Source organism: Bos indicus, chromosome 21 (assembly GCF_029378745.1).
Source record: "Bos indicus isolate NIAB-ARS_2022 breed Sahiwal x Tharparkar chromosome 21, NIAB-ARS_B.indTharparkar_mat_pri_1.0, whole genome shotgun sequence".
Lineage (NCBI taxonomy): Eukaryota > Metazoa > Chordata > Mammalia > Artiodactyla > Bovidae > Bos > Bos indicus.
In genome coordinates, this window is record NC_091780.1 from 3,483,759 (window position 1) to 3,497,459 (window position 13,701).

The 13,701-nt window shown below is 40.4% G+C and overlaps 1 non-coding gene across 1 annotated transcript; it reads right to left on the minus strand.

The window, feature by feature from the left end:
- Positions 1-524: 524 nt before the first annotated feature.
- Positions 525-596, minus strand: TRNAE-UUC (transfer RNA glutamic acid (anticodon UUC)). Its single transcript has one exon. It is a non-coding gene; the product is annotated as a tRNA-Glu (tRNA).
- Between the last annotated feature and the right edge of the window lie 13,105 nt (positions 597-13,701).

A 13,701-nucleotide genomic window follows, 5' to 3' on the forward strand; every position in this document is an offset into this window, starting at 1 on the left:
CATCAATTTTCCTGGGTCTTTTCTCATCTCCTCCTGGCCAACTCTCTATCCTCCTGACAGAAACACTTAGTGGGAGAAGAGAGCAGTGAATTCCCTGTATAAAATATATGCTGATTATATAATTAAGTGAGGTGATCGAGGTGTTAATTAACCCTATTGTGATAATCATTTCACAATATGTGTATCAAAACATCATGTTGTACACCTTAAACTTACACAGCATTATAATATCAATTATAAGCTATATAATGTCAATAATGCTGGGAGGAAAATAAGAGAATTCTTTTGTTTAATAGAGTTTGACCAATAAACATTTTAAATAAATTATATCATGGACAAAAATAGAGATACTGCTTACACAAGTAGCATTTCCTGTGTTACAAATTACAAGGTAGATTTTCAAGCTCACCACTCCCCTTAAGAGAACTGCACCTTTCTTCAATTATATCGAGTCTTCTTGTTAAGAAGAATCTCAATTTTCTTGACGGTTAATTTCTTAACCGGGCTTCTAAAAGAGTCTCTCTTTCCCACACCGGGAGTCGAACCCGGGCCGCCTGGGTGAAAACCAGGAATCCTAACCGCTAGACCATGTGGGAGAGGACGTGAGAAAGTTACAGTACAAGACAATTGAATCGTACCCGTCTGCTTCCGCTTCCGCCGCGCGGTGCCGCCTCCGAGCTGCTGAGGCCTTCCGCGCCTGCGCGGGTTTTCGGCGCTCGGCGCCGGCGGTGCGGGCTGTGCTGAGTCTCATCGCCCGCAGTTTGGAGCCTGGAGTGGAGTGCTGTGACCTCCCCGACCCCTCACCCCGCCCCGGGGAGGTGGCCCGACCCCACCAAACTCTCCGCTCCGGGGAAGCGGTTCTGGGCCCCACACGGGCCTCCCGCAGCGTCTGTGGACGGGCCTAGTTTCTAAACACCGGTTAACTACGTTCTGTGGTGAGATAAGAGAGTGCTTTGAAGAACGAAGAGCAGGTTGTGAGCCTGGCTCCTGGGCTTCAGTTCCGGGTTTTGAAGCAGAGGATAACTTTTATTAGATCAGGTTTTTCCAGTCATGATGCTTAAGAGCATTTTAAGTGAGATTTTGCACCTTGAAGGCAATAGATGAAACCCCAAATACCTCCTTGGGAACGTTTTGGGGCCAAAGGCCTTCAGAGACTACCATTTTAAAAGATCTTGTTTAGGGATGGTCTTACAGCCATAAAACCAAAGCTAAACATTGCCAACTGTAAAGAAAGAATCCATACGCTGCACTGCTTTAACAACTCATATCTTGCAGGAAGAAAGGTAAAATAAACTGCTGACTGCGAGATAAATATGTACACCCCACATAAAAAATTGGTATCCCGTATTGGAAGGAAACTACACATGATTTATAAAAAGACAAATACTGCTATATAAACGTCAGAACTTCTGAACAAGCCTCTTGGAGAGGAACCCCAAGACAAGAGTGCATCTGAAAAAATTCTCAACCCCACTGGTTCCAGGCTAGCATTAGGCCAGAAAGCAAGTGTGCAATGTCAAATGTTGGCATGTGGGAAAAAGATTTTGGAAAAAAAAAAAAAAAAGATTTTGGAAATTGAGAAAACTTGATCAAAGAGGCAAATTGTCAGGATTTCCTGAATATGCTTATGACAAAGCAATTCTATTTTTTAAAAAAAACTTTTGTAAAACAAATACTGTTCTGGATTTGTCTCTCAGTGAGTATGGAGAAATGCTGCTCTGAAAGTAATAGGCAGACCACAGGGAGGATAAAGGGCCAGGCTCACCCTAAGCAAAAATCAGGCAAGGGTGGAGATTCTCAATCTCTAAAAATTTCGACTGTATGTGTGATTTTTTTAAAATTAAAATTCTTAATATTTGAAGACATTTGTGGAATGAAAAGGACTGTACATAATGTCTACAGTTGAGCCACAGACTGGAAGAAAATGTTTCATAGGGAAAAGTAACTATTCTTACTATATCTGCACCTTAGCTCCCAGGGGGCAAAAAAAACCCACAGGAAGGAAAAGTGGATTGAGAGAGGAGGAGTCAATAAATTGGGGGAAGCTCACTCTTACATGTAACCATGGCAATACAATTTAAAACAATGCTAAGATACTTCTGCTTTACTGAGTATGCCAAAGCCTTTGTGTGGAGCACAAAAAACTGGAAAATTCTTCAAGAGATGGGAATACCAGACCATCTTACGGCCTCCTGAGGAATCTGTATGCAGGTCAAGTAGCAACAGTTAGAACTGGACATGGAACTACAGACTGATTCAAAATTGGAAAAGGAGTATCTCAAAGCTGTATATTGTCACCCTGCTTATTTAACTTAAATGCAGAATACATCATGAGAAATCCCGGGCTAGATGAAGCACAAGCTGGAATCAAGATTGCTGGGAGAAATATCAATAACCTCAGATATGCAGATAACACCATGCTTATAGCAGAAAGCAAGAGGAACTAAAGAACCTCTTGATTAAAGTGAAAGAGGAGAGTGGAAAAGCTGTCTTAAAACTCAACATTCAATAAATGAAGATCATGGCATCCAGTCCCATAAAGTATCAGACTTTATTTTCCTGGGCTCCAATATCACTGCAGATGGTGACTGCAGCCATGAAATTAAAAGATGCTTTCTCCTTGGAAGAAAAGCTATGACAAACTTAGTATGTTAAAAAGCAGAGATGTTACTTTGCCAACAAAGGTCCGTCTAGTCAAAGCTATGATTTTTCCAGCAGTCATGTATGGGTGTGAGAGTTGGACTATAAAGAAAGCTGAACATCGAAAAATTGATGCTTTTGAACTGTAGTGTTGGAGAAGACTTTTGAAAGTCCCTTGGACTGCAAGGAGATCAAATCAGTCCATCCTAAAGGAAATCAGCCCTGAATATTCATTGGAGGACTTGATGCTGAAGCTGAAGCTCCAATATTTTGGCCACTTGATGTGAAGAACTGATTCATTGTAAAAGACCCTGATTCTGGGAAAGATTGAAGGGAGGAGAAGAAGGGGATGACAGGATGAGATGGTTGGATGGCATCACCGACTCGATGGATATGAATTTCAGGAGTGGGTGACAGACAGGGAAGCCTGGTGTGCTGCAGTTCATGGGGTCACAAAGAGTCAGACACGACTGAGCGACTGAACTAAACTGAAGATATCCAGGGAGAGGAAGCAAGGGCACAAGCTCCATGAAAATGGCCATCGCCCCTCTGTAGGGCTGCTGCCCAGGCTCCCCTTTCCCACGGCTCATCCTTGTGTGAATGCAAAACCTTCCAAGGCATGGCAGTTGAGGCCAGAGCCACAGGATGGCATGAGTGTCTCCTGGCTTTCACTGTGTTGTGATCCCTTGCCAACCACCAGTATATACATTGCATTCTTATGGAAACAGTTTTATTGCACTAAGTCATGGTAATTTGGAGATTGTTAGTACTACCCAAAATAATGCCTTAGTTTCCTAAAATAGGGGCAAGAGCCATGGAAAAGAATTTTCTAGTAAATGATTAAGTGACTTTTTTGGTTTTGTTTTTACTAAAAACAAGTACAGCAGGAAGCCTTGAATATTTTGCCTTGTTTTACAGAGTGTGTTGGGTTTCATATCCTCTGTTTGGCAGTATTTATTGAAATATTTTTTTTAGAAAATTAGTAGTTAATATCTCGTATTTCTACCTTTTATTGCATATTTGGTGAATTTTAATTATTTAGACTTAATAAACCTTTACATCTGAAAGGTAACTTGGGGATATTCAAGGCCACAACCTCAAAAATGTCCAGGAGCTTAAAATAATTTGCCCCAAATCATCCAAACTAATAGGTTTAGTGAAATTCTTTTGGCTATCATCATGGGTTGACTCCATGATAAGGATAATATTGGAAAATGCTGAAATGAATTAAATCTAGAATTTTCTCTATAAAGAAATGGGAATTTTCTCCATAAAGAAATGGGAATTTACAAGGACAGTATACATTCTGAATAAAAAGTTACTAAATTCCAATGTTTTAAAATGAGTTGGGAGGTAATATATTTAGATAAGCTGGGACCTGGGATCTGGGACCCTTTGCTGCACCTAGATAAATATTTCCTTGAGCAACAAATTACAAATAAAACTATGAGGGACTAAAAATAACTGCATGCACAGCTGGAGCAAATTATGAACAATAAGATACAAAAAGACCAAAAACCCAACTGGTACTTCTGAGATTTGGGGAGTAAAAGTGGGGTTCTGCACATGATCCCCACACAGGGTGCCACCAAAGGGGTGAGCAGACCACCTAAGCTACCTCTCCAGTCCAATCCATGGATCTGCCCCAGCTTTCACCCATTTAAGGGACCTGCTTCTCCCCTCCCACCCCGTGGCTGCAGGGGCGAGCAAGGGAAACTGTTCCTTGTTTTGTCATGCTTCAGCACAAGTCCCAGTAAAGCCTTGCCTGAATTTCTCATCTGGCCTGTTATCACTTTGTATTGGTTGAAGAGTACAGGAACCTGGGTCAGTAACAACTTTACCAGTAATAAATTTTTTATTAACTTGGATAACCTGAAGATTAATGTAGAATAATATGAATAGCTTATGTGTGTGTGCATTTGTGCATATAAATTTCTCCTGCATTTTGAAGTCAGATGTCAGTGGCATCAGTCCTAAATCAAAAAACTGACTAGCTGTTAATTTTTGGAAAAACTATTGAATTTTTGAATATAAGTTCTCCCCCTTTATTCCACCAGTAACAATATATAACTGTCATTGTGAGGACAAGTTCTTAGCATCCAGCACAGAATGAAGGTGATGCTTGCCCAGGGTTAGTTGCCAGTGGTCACTGTCACCCCCAGAGGTGGAAGGTGTTGGTCTGACCACCTTCACTTAGGTACCCAAAAATGAACAGGATGGACCCACACCTCCCCTATTGATGGATCTTCTGGATGATTCTCCAGCTGATGTTTGGTTCGGACCTAGGAAGCTCCCTGCATTTCACCATTACTTTCACCTGATGCTCAGACCTCTGAAAGGAAGCTACAGTGATTGCTGGAGTGTGACACCAGGCTCCTCTGTCCATGGGATTCTCCAGGCAAGAATACTGGCCTGTACACAGCCAATATTTGCCTTGTTGCTTAGATTTCATGCATTCTTTCTGCATTTGGATGTGTGCTCTTTCCCTTCTGGTCTCTCTTTTGCTGAAATGAGGCAGTGCTCTTTTCTTTATTATTTATTTGACAGCTGTTTATGGTCTTGCAATTTCCTCATCTTTTCATAAGTGTATGCTAAAAACTTTAAATAGAAATACAAGCATATTGGAGTAAGACTGTGATTGAACTGTTATTCTGCCCTGTCTATACCAAGTACAAAATAGATGTACACCATTTTGTATTCATTTATTTTATTTTCAATGATAGTAAGTAAGATGATGGAAATAATTTTTGGCAAGTTGAAATTTGGGTTTTAAAAAATGTGTCCAGTTGGTAAGGGAGTTGGTGACCACACTCATTCTTGCTCTAACAAATACACAAAACAAAACAAAAAACTGGAGTTTTTTTCCAAAGAGCATTTTGGTTATTCTCTAAGCCAAACCAAACTTTTACGTAAAAGGTAATTGCTTATAACATTGGATTAGCCATATGAAATTGCCAATAGTCCACTGATTTAGTACAATGGAAATTCCATTTTTTTTTCCAAGCCAATTCTTCTTTCTCTAACTGTAAGCACTCAGATTCACTTACCATATTAACAGGAAAGACTTCATAGAAAGCATGATGTTAAAATCTGAGTTTCTCCAATGTCAAGAGCAACAAAAAATTATACTTGTTTCTAGGATATAGATACTTTGCTTTTTAACGTGTTACAGAACACACGTTTGGCTGCTCACTGCACAAAAACCATTAATTAAGGGGCTGCTGCTGCTGCTGCTGCTAAGTCGCTTCAGTCATGTCCGACTCTGTGCGACCCCAAAGACGGCAGCCTACCAGGCTCCGCCATCCCTGGGATTCTCCAGGCAAGAACACTGGAGTGGTTTGCCATTTCCTTCTCCAATCCATGAAAGTGAAAAGTGAAAGTGAAGTCACTCAGTCGTGTCCGACTCCTAGCGACGCCATGGACTGCAGCCCACCAGGCTTCTCCGTCCATGGGGTTTTCCAGGCAAGTGTACTGGAGTGGGGTGCTATTGCCCTCTCTGAATTGAGGGGCAAGTGTTAGTAAAAAGCAAAGGTGCTTTATTCAGAAAAGCCAGCAATTTGGGGAGAAGGTGGAATCGTTCTGAGACCAACTCTAAAGATTCTGCTCAGCCGTAACAATTTTTAAAGGGAAAAGGAGCACACAATCTTAATCATTAAGGTAGGAGGTCAGATTCTTCATCACTTTTTACATTGCTTGCAGACCTGCTGACTTCTGATCTGTCTTTGGATGCTGTGTTGCCCCTGTGGTCCACCTGCAGATTTGCTAAGGAGGAAGCTGAGGGTAAAGAGTCAGTTACTCATTAACTACTTAATTGTTCATTCTTGACTCCTTTTAATCCCGAAAAGGAATCAACAGGTTCAGCAAGGCACTGTGTATATTTAATAATGCAGAAGTCAGCAGGTAGGTTAAATGTTACTTGATGATCTCATTTTTATAATTAAAGTTTAAGGAAAATAGAGATGAACAAACAGAAAAGGGGCAAAAGAGCTGTTTACAAAAGTAACAATGCAAAGATGAAAGTCTAATAGGTAATATTTAGTCTAGAAGGGCTGTGGGGTGTGGAAAGAAGCAGTTATAGATTATTTGTTTAACAAATCTATTCTGGGTTTGTAAGAATAGAGTTAAAATGTAATTCACAGCTTCAACTTTATTTAAATCAATGAGAATTCCTGAATTGTTAGGAGCATTTATGGATCATCTCTAAAATGTGGACTCTTCTTAAATAAGTTGCACTTCAAAGTATGTTAAAAACCCAGTCACATTTAGGAGAATTAGTAAATAATTGAAGAGATTGCTGAACCAGTAGGAAAAAGGTGACATTATAGTGATGCTGTCTGGATTTTGAAGGAATGAAGTTGGTAGGAAGATAACTCTTGGGAGAGTGCAGGGTAAGCAGAAGACTAAGTTTGTGGAGCTTAGAGCTTGGCCCAAGAGCTGGGGTTCATTTAAAGAAAAATAATACAAAATTGCGGCTATAATATTTGTATGAAACTGAATAGGTATTTAGAGTAAGAAGAAATCACAGTAAATCACACATTAAAAAATTTAAAATACAGCAAATGTTTAAAAATCTAGAAATATATTTTTATTAATTGTCTGATGCCCCACGTTACTTTTTTAAAAGAAAGAGTTTTTAAAATTTTTATTATTTGAATATTTATTTTGATTAATTCATTTATTTGGCTGCTCCAGGTCTTAGTTGCAACATGTGGGCACTTGGATCTTTGCTGTGGCATGCTAACTCTTAGTTGTGGTGAGTGGGATCAAGTTCTCTGAATAGAAATCGGACCTGGGTCCCCTTCATTGGGAGTGGAGTGTCTCAGGCACTGAACCACTGTGGAAGTTTCCGCATATTACTTTTTTCCCTACATTTTTGACTGTGTCCTTTTTGACTCCTTCATCTAACAGCAGCTATAATGCTTTCTTTGCAGGAAATAGATACTAGAGTCTTCAGTATGGTTTATGAAGTTTTTCTTTTTGTTATTGATACTTTAGAAAAATTTGTTTCTCAACTCATTACTGGTAATGTCATATAAATTTTTGACATTGCTGTCAAATTCAGGAGATTGCTGTTTCAGTTCTCCTGTGTGTGAATTATAGAATTTCAGGGTATTTGAATTATTCCCTGGTCCAGTGATCAGTTTATTATCATGTTTCATTGCAGCAACATCTTTGAAGGATTTTCTGTCTCTGCAATCTTTGTTGAAAGCAGTATTTTGTGTCAAGTCAGTGAAGAATTTATTTTTCCAATGAACTCTTATGGTTTGCTCCATTTCATTAAGTGGATTATCAAAAAATTCAAGAGTTTATCAGTACTTTTTGAAATGTATACCTTTGTCTTAATGAATTATTGCTTTGAAATGATTTATATGCTGTTTCATATGATGTGTCAAAGGTTCATCAAATATCCCACAATATGATCTATCATGTTGGAATGCAAAAAACAAACAAACAAACAAAAAAAAAAAACCACACAACTTCACACATGGATGTACATTCACAGCCTATAGAATGGCTAAGAGTTTGTACTTGATAATCACAGAAATTCTTCAAATCTCTGTTACCTGTTATTCCTACCCAGAAAAATATTTGGGAGTGTTTGAATATTGTTCAAGTATATATATCAAGTATATTCCTAAGAGGAGACCTATGGTAATCACATCTTCTATTTAGATTGTTCAGTTCAGTTCAGTCAGTCAGTCGTGTCTGACTCTTTGCGACCCCATGAATCGCAGCATGCCAGGCCTCCCTGTCCATCACCAACTCCCGGAGTTCACTCAGACTCACGTCCATCGAGTCAGTGATGCCATCTAGCCATCTCATCCTCTGTCGTCCCCTTCTCCTCTTGCCCCGAATCCCTCCCAGCATCAGAGTCTTTTCCAGTGAGTCAACTCTTCACATGAGGTGGCCAAAGTCCTGGAGTTTCAGCTTTAGCATCATTCCCTCCAAAGAAATCCCAGGGCTGATCTTCAGAATGGACTGGTTGGATCTCCCTGCAGTCCAAGGGACTCTCAACAGTCTTCTCCAACACCACAGTTCAAAAGCATCAATTCTTCGGTTCTCAGCCTTCTTCACAGTCCAACTCTCACATCCATACATGACCACTGGAAAAACCATAGCCTTGACTAGACGGACCTTTGTTGGCAAAGTAATGTCTCTGCTTTTGAATATGCTATCTAGGTTGGTCATAACTTTCCTTCCAAGGAGTAAGCGTCTTTTAATTTCATGGCTGCAATCACCATCTGCAGTGATTTTGGAGTCCAAAAAAATAAAGTCTGACACTGTTTCCACTGTTTCCCCATCTATTTCCCATGAAGTGATGGGACCAGATGCCATGATCTTCATTTTCTGAATGTTGAGCTGTAAGCCAACTTTTTCACTCTCCACTTTCACTTTCATCAAGAGGCTTTTGAGTTCCTCTTCACTTTCTGCCATAAGGGTGGTGTCATCTGCATATCTGAGATTATTGATATTTCTCCCGGCAATCTTGATTCCAGCTTGCGTTTCTTCCAGTCCAGCGTTTCTCATGATGTACTCTGCATATAAGTTAAATCAGCAGGGTGATAATATACAGCCTTGATGTATTCCTTTTCCTATTTGGAACCAGTCTGTTGTTTCATGTCCAGTTCTATCTGTTGCTTCCTGAACTGCATACAGATTTCTCAAGAGGCAGACAGGTGGTCTGGTATTCCCATCCCTTTCAGAATTTTCCACAGTTTATTGTGATCCACACAGTCAAAGGCTTTGGCATAGTCAATAAAGCAGAAATAGATGTTTTTCTGGAACTCTCTTCCTTTTCCCATGATCCAGCGGATGTTGGCAATTTGATCTCTGGTTCCTCTGCCTTTTCTAAAACCAGCTTGAACATCAGGAAGTTCACGGTTCACGTATTGCTGAAGCCTGGCTTGGAGAATTTTGAGCATTACTTTACTAGCGTGTGAGATGATTGCAATTGTGCAATAGTTTGAGCATTCTTTGGCATTGCCTTTCTTTGGGATTTGAATAAAAACTGACCTTTTCCAGTCCTGTGGCCACTGCTGAGTTTTCCCAATTTGCTGGCATATTGAGTGCAGCACTTTCACAGCATCATCTTTGAGGATTTGAAATAGCTCAACTGGAATTCCATCACCTCCATTAGCTTTGTTCGTAGAGATGCTTTCTAAGGCCCACTTGAGTTCACATTCCAGGATGTTGGCTCTAGATGAGTGATCACATGTCTAGTAATTGGAAGGATTTTCCACAAACCAGCTTCTGGCTCTGTCTGTGTCACAGCTGTTTTGCTTCCACTGCAGATGTGCCAAGCCATAGGAAATGTTTTCTCAAGATAACAGCTCTAACTGTTCAGGTCACAAAACTGGGTGATCAGCATGGTGAGCAATAGAAATGTTCTTGAAAGTAATTCCTACACTGGACGGCTAATAACACCTGTACGTGAAAATGATCATGAACCACATGACCCTGAGTGAACCTCCCTTAGCCAGACCCTGAGTTCTCATAGGCACCCACTTCTTCCCAACCTGAGGGGGAAGGGACATTCAACTGATCACGTAAAATATCTTATTTTCCAAACTTTACAAAAACATGTGACTAAGACATTCCACAGGTCACTCCCAGGAACATGAAAGGGGCCAGTGCAAAGGGAGGCTCCTGAGGCTTAGGCCTTGTTCACCTCCAACTGTAAAGAAAAAAGGCTCTGTCACTTTCCTCCTCAGTTCCATCAGCAGAGCTGATGTGACCCAATGAAGTTCTAAAGCCTTTATTGGGTCACTCCAGATTTATTGAGAAAGCTGCCTAGCTGACTTCTCTGTACCTTGGATTTGCCTCTTATATAACATGATCATGTTAAGCCACCACTTAAAATCTTTCCATGTTTATTAATCATGTAAGATCAAACTGGAGAAGGAAATGGCAACGCACTCCAGTATTCTCACCTGGAGAATCCCAAGGACAGAGGAGCCTGGCAGGCTACAGTCCATGGGGTTGCAAGAGTCAGACATGACTTAGCGACTAAACCACCACCAAAATCAAATTAGCTATTCAGAAAGGCCATTAACATCAGCTTCATGCCCACACACATTCTCATTTCTCTATACTTTGGATTCCTTGAGTTTCTCCTAACCTACCCTAAGCTTAAAAACTCTTTTCCTTTGTGTGTGCTGGTATTTTTCTGCTCAAATGTCTTCTCCCCTTTGTGTACCTTACCTGAGGATTATCTACTTCTCTGCCAGGACTCAGTTTGGTTCTCAGCTCATCAGAACATTTCCCTGGAACCAAGCCCTGCCTCTTGGCCCCCTCACTCACAACTGCACTGGATGATTCCCTCTATCCTGCCACCACTAGCTTGGACACGTTCTTTGTAACTTACCTCCCCATCCTATAGTATGATTTGTTGTTGTTTAGTTGCTAAGTTGTGCCAATTCTTTGTGACCCCATGGACTGTAGCCTGCCAGGCTCCTCTGTCCATGGGATTGCCCAGGCAAGAATACTGGCGTGGGTTGCCATTTTCTTCTCCAAGGGATCTCCCCAACCCAGGGATTGAATCCATGTCTCTTTCATGGAAGGTGGATGTGGATTCTTTACCAGTGAGACACCAAGGATGCCCATTAATGCTAATTGCTACCCTGTATCTAGTCCCCAAATCTTTAGTTGTAAGAAATGGTGAAAATAGATGTCCAGACAGCTTAGATTCTTGGTGAATCTAAGCAGTTTTACATAGCACCAGCCTCAGATGATGTTACTCTAAGGTCTAAGGCCGTCACACTTCAGGCCACTTGTAAGCACAGACAAAAAAAGTTCCTGTGCCACATACAAAATACCAAACACTCCTTCTCTTGGCTGAAATGAGGGGCTTCAGTTTCTTTCATTTTTCTCTTCTGCTTCTTCTTTTTTTTTTTTTGGCTGTCCTGTGCAGCTGGTGGGATCTTAGTTCCCTAACCAGGTATTGAACTCATGCCTCCTGCTGTGGGATGGCAGAATCCTAACCACAGGACCACCAGGGAATTGCCAAGTGGCTTCAATTTCTTGATCGTTTACAACCTTTATCCTCTTCTCATCTTATCTGCCCCCCCTGGATAAGATGAATTGCTTCTGCTCTCTGGCATCCCAATAGGGCAAACTCTGGCTTCCTCTGACCTTCTCTCAACTCACCCAGCCAGATCCAAATCGTACAATGGGTTCTTTCCAGAAGCCTCTCATGGAGATGCCATGATTCCCTATAGTGCCTGTTCTCACTGCAAAGAAGCATCAAACCAACTTGTCCAGCTGTAGGGATGCCACTGCTGGTCTTTGTTGGAAGGCACTCACAGAAACAGAAGCTCTGGGAGCTTCCTGCCTTGACCAGGAAGGCTTGGCCCAGTGATGGTGCCCACACCTGAGGCCCTCTTCCTCCCCCTGCACCAGGTGCCTCCTGCTCTGGTCTGAAGGTAAGCTCTGCTGAATTAAACTTCTCTCTTTTCTTGAAGTCTTTCAGTATTGGGTTTATTATGTTTTCTTAGGAATCAAATCCCTTGGAATTTTGTTATTAGACCAGGCTTATATTGTTCTTTGACAAAACTGCTTTTTGGGTCCTAATATCTGCATGTCTAATACTCTGCCTGTCTGCGTTTTCAATTTAATTTTGTCTGCCTGAAGCCAAGATATTTTGCCCCAGTAGGTAATGAGTGGTCTTTGTTAAACTCCAGAGCACAGAACTGCACAAGAGGCATCCTTACAGACACGTGTCAGTTCTCCTGGGGTCGTTTCAGTATAAGCCACACCTCCTCCAGGCTAACCTCCTGCCTTTTTTATGCTTAACATTGTGAGTCCATTCTTGTGCATATCTTTCTAACTGGCACAATTTCACCAAAACAATTTGAAACCGCATAGGCCACTTTACAGAATGTCTAATATGAATGAAATCGCTCATTTGAGCAGAGCTTTAGAACTAAAAGGAAACAAAATTCCAACTGTCCAATAGTCTGCTTTCTTCAATTGGTCCAAGGAAGCAATGGGGGCCCAAAATTTGCCTTAAATATTCTTTAGCTGAAGCTAATGAGAAATGTGAGAAAACATGTCTCTAAGCATCATCTTTAAATAGTGTTCAGGATTAGCTGCTATTGACATTTTCAAAGGATTTCCAACCTTTTCTTGATAATTTGAAGTAAACAATTACAGATATGGTCATAAATGAAACTGGCTGGCACATCATCCCATTGCATGGACTTCAATATTTGGCTGGAAATTTTCTAGAGACTTTAGAAACCGAGAATTTAAAAGGCCTTGTAAGGGAATTACCTTATTTGTCCAAAAGAGAGTCTATCTTATTTAAGTGGGAGGATCCCCCCTTCACTTACATCTTTGGGGATTGAATGTGGGATTTTGATCGGATGACTTGATAAGATTCTCAAGAACCCATATTATGTCAAAATTAGCTGCATGACACTCTCTTTTGTGTGTGTATATGCCAAAATCTTTTAAAAGATACTTCTAAATTTTCTTCTCTCTCCTTACAGAAAATAATTAGCCATTTGTCTAAAGATTGCTTCTTCCTATCTTTTTGTCTCGCTCTCCCCCCCCCTTTCTTGAGAAACTTTATAGATTAACTGATAAAAACCCTTCAGTTGTTATGTGCATATTCTAGGAATATTTACTTAGAATGAACACTCAAAATTGTCTTAAAAATTTATCAAACTACATTTCTCTCTGTAGACACTGAAAGGTATATTTACATAATAGTCTTTGTGAATACAGGATAATAAGGATAATAAGAAAAGACTTCAGTTTCTTCCTTTTTTTTTTTTTTTTTAAGACTTCAGTTTCAAAAGTAGAATAAAACCTTGACATGATTCAGGGTCTTTAACAATTAGTCCACTAAAAGAAACACGTTAGTGTAATATTTTGTAATGTTCAAGAACACGGTTCAATTTGTCAACCTTGTAGTTCAAACTCTATATTGTTCAAGAAAGTTTCTATTATATTCAAAGCTTTTTAGTTAAAAAAAATTTTTATTTAAGTAAGCTTTTGGGCTTCCCCAGATGACTCAGTGGTAGAATTTGCCTGCCAATGCAAGAGATGTGACTTCAA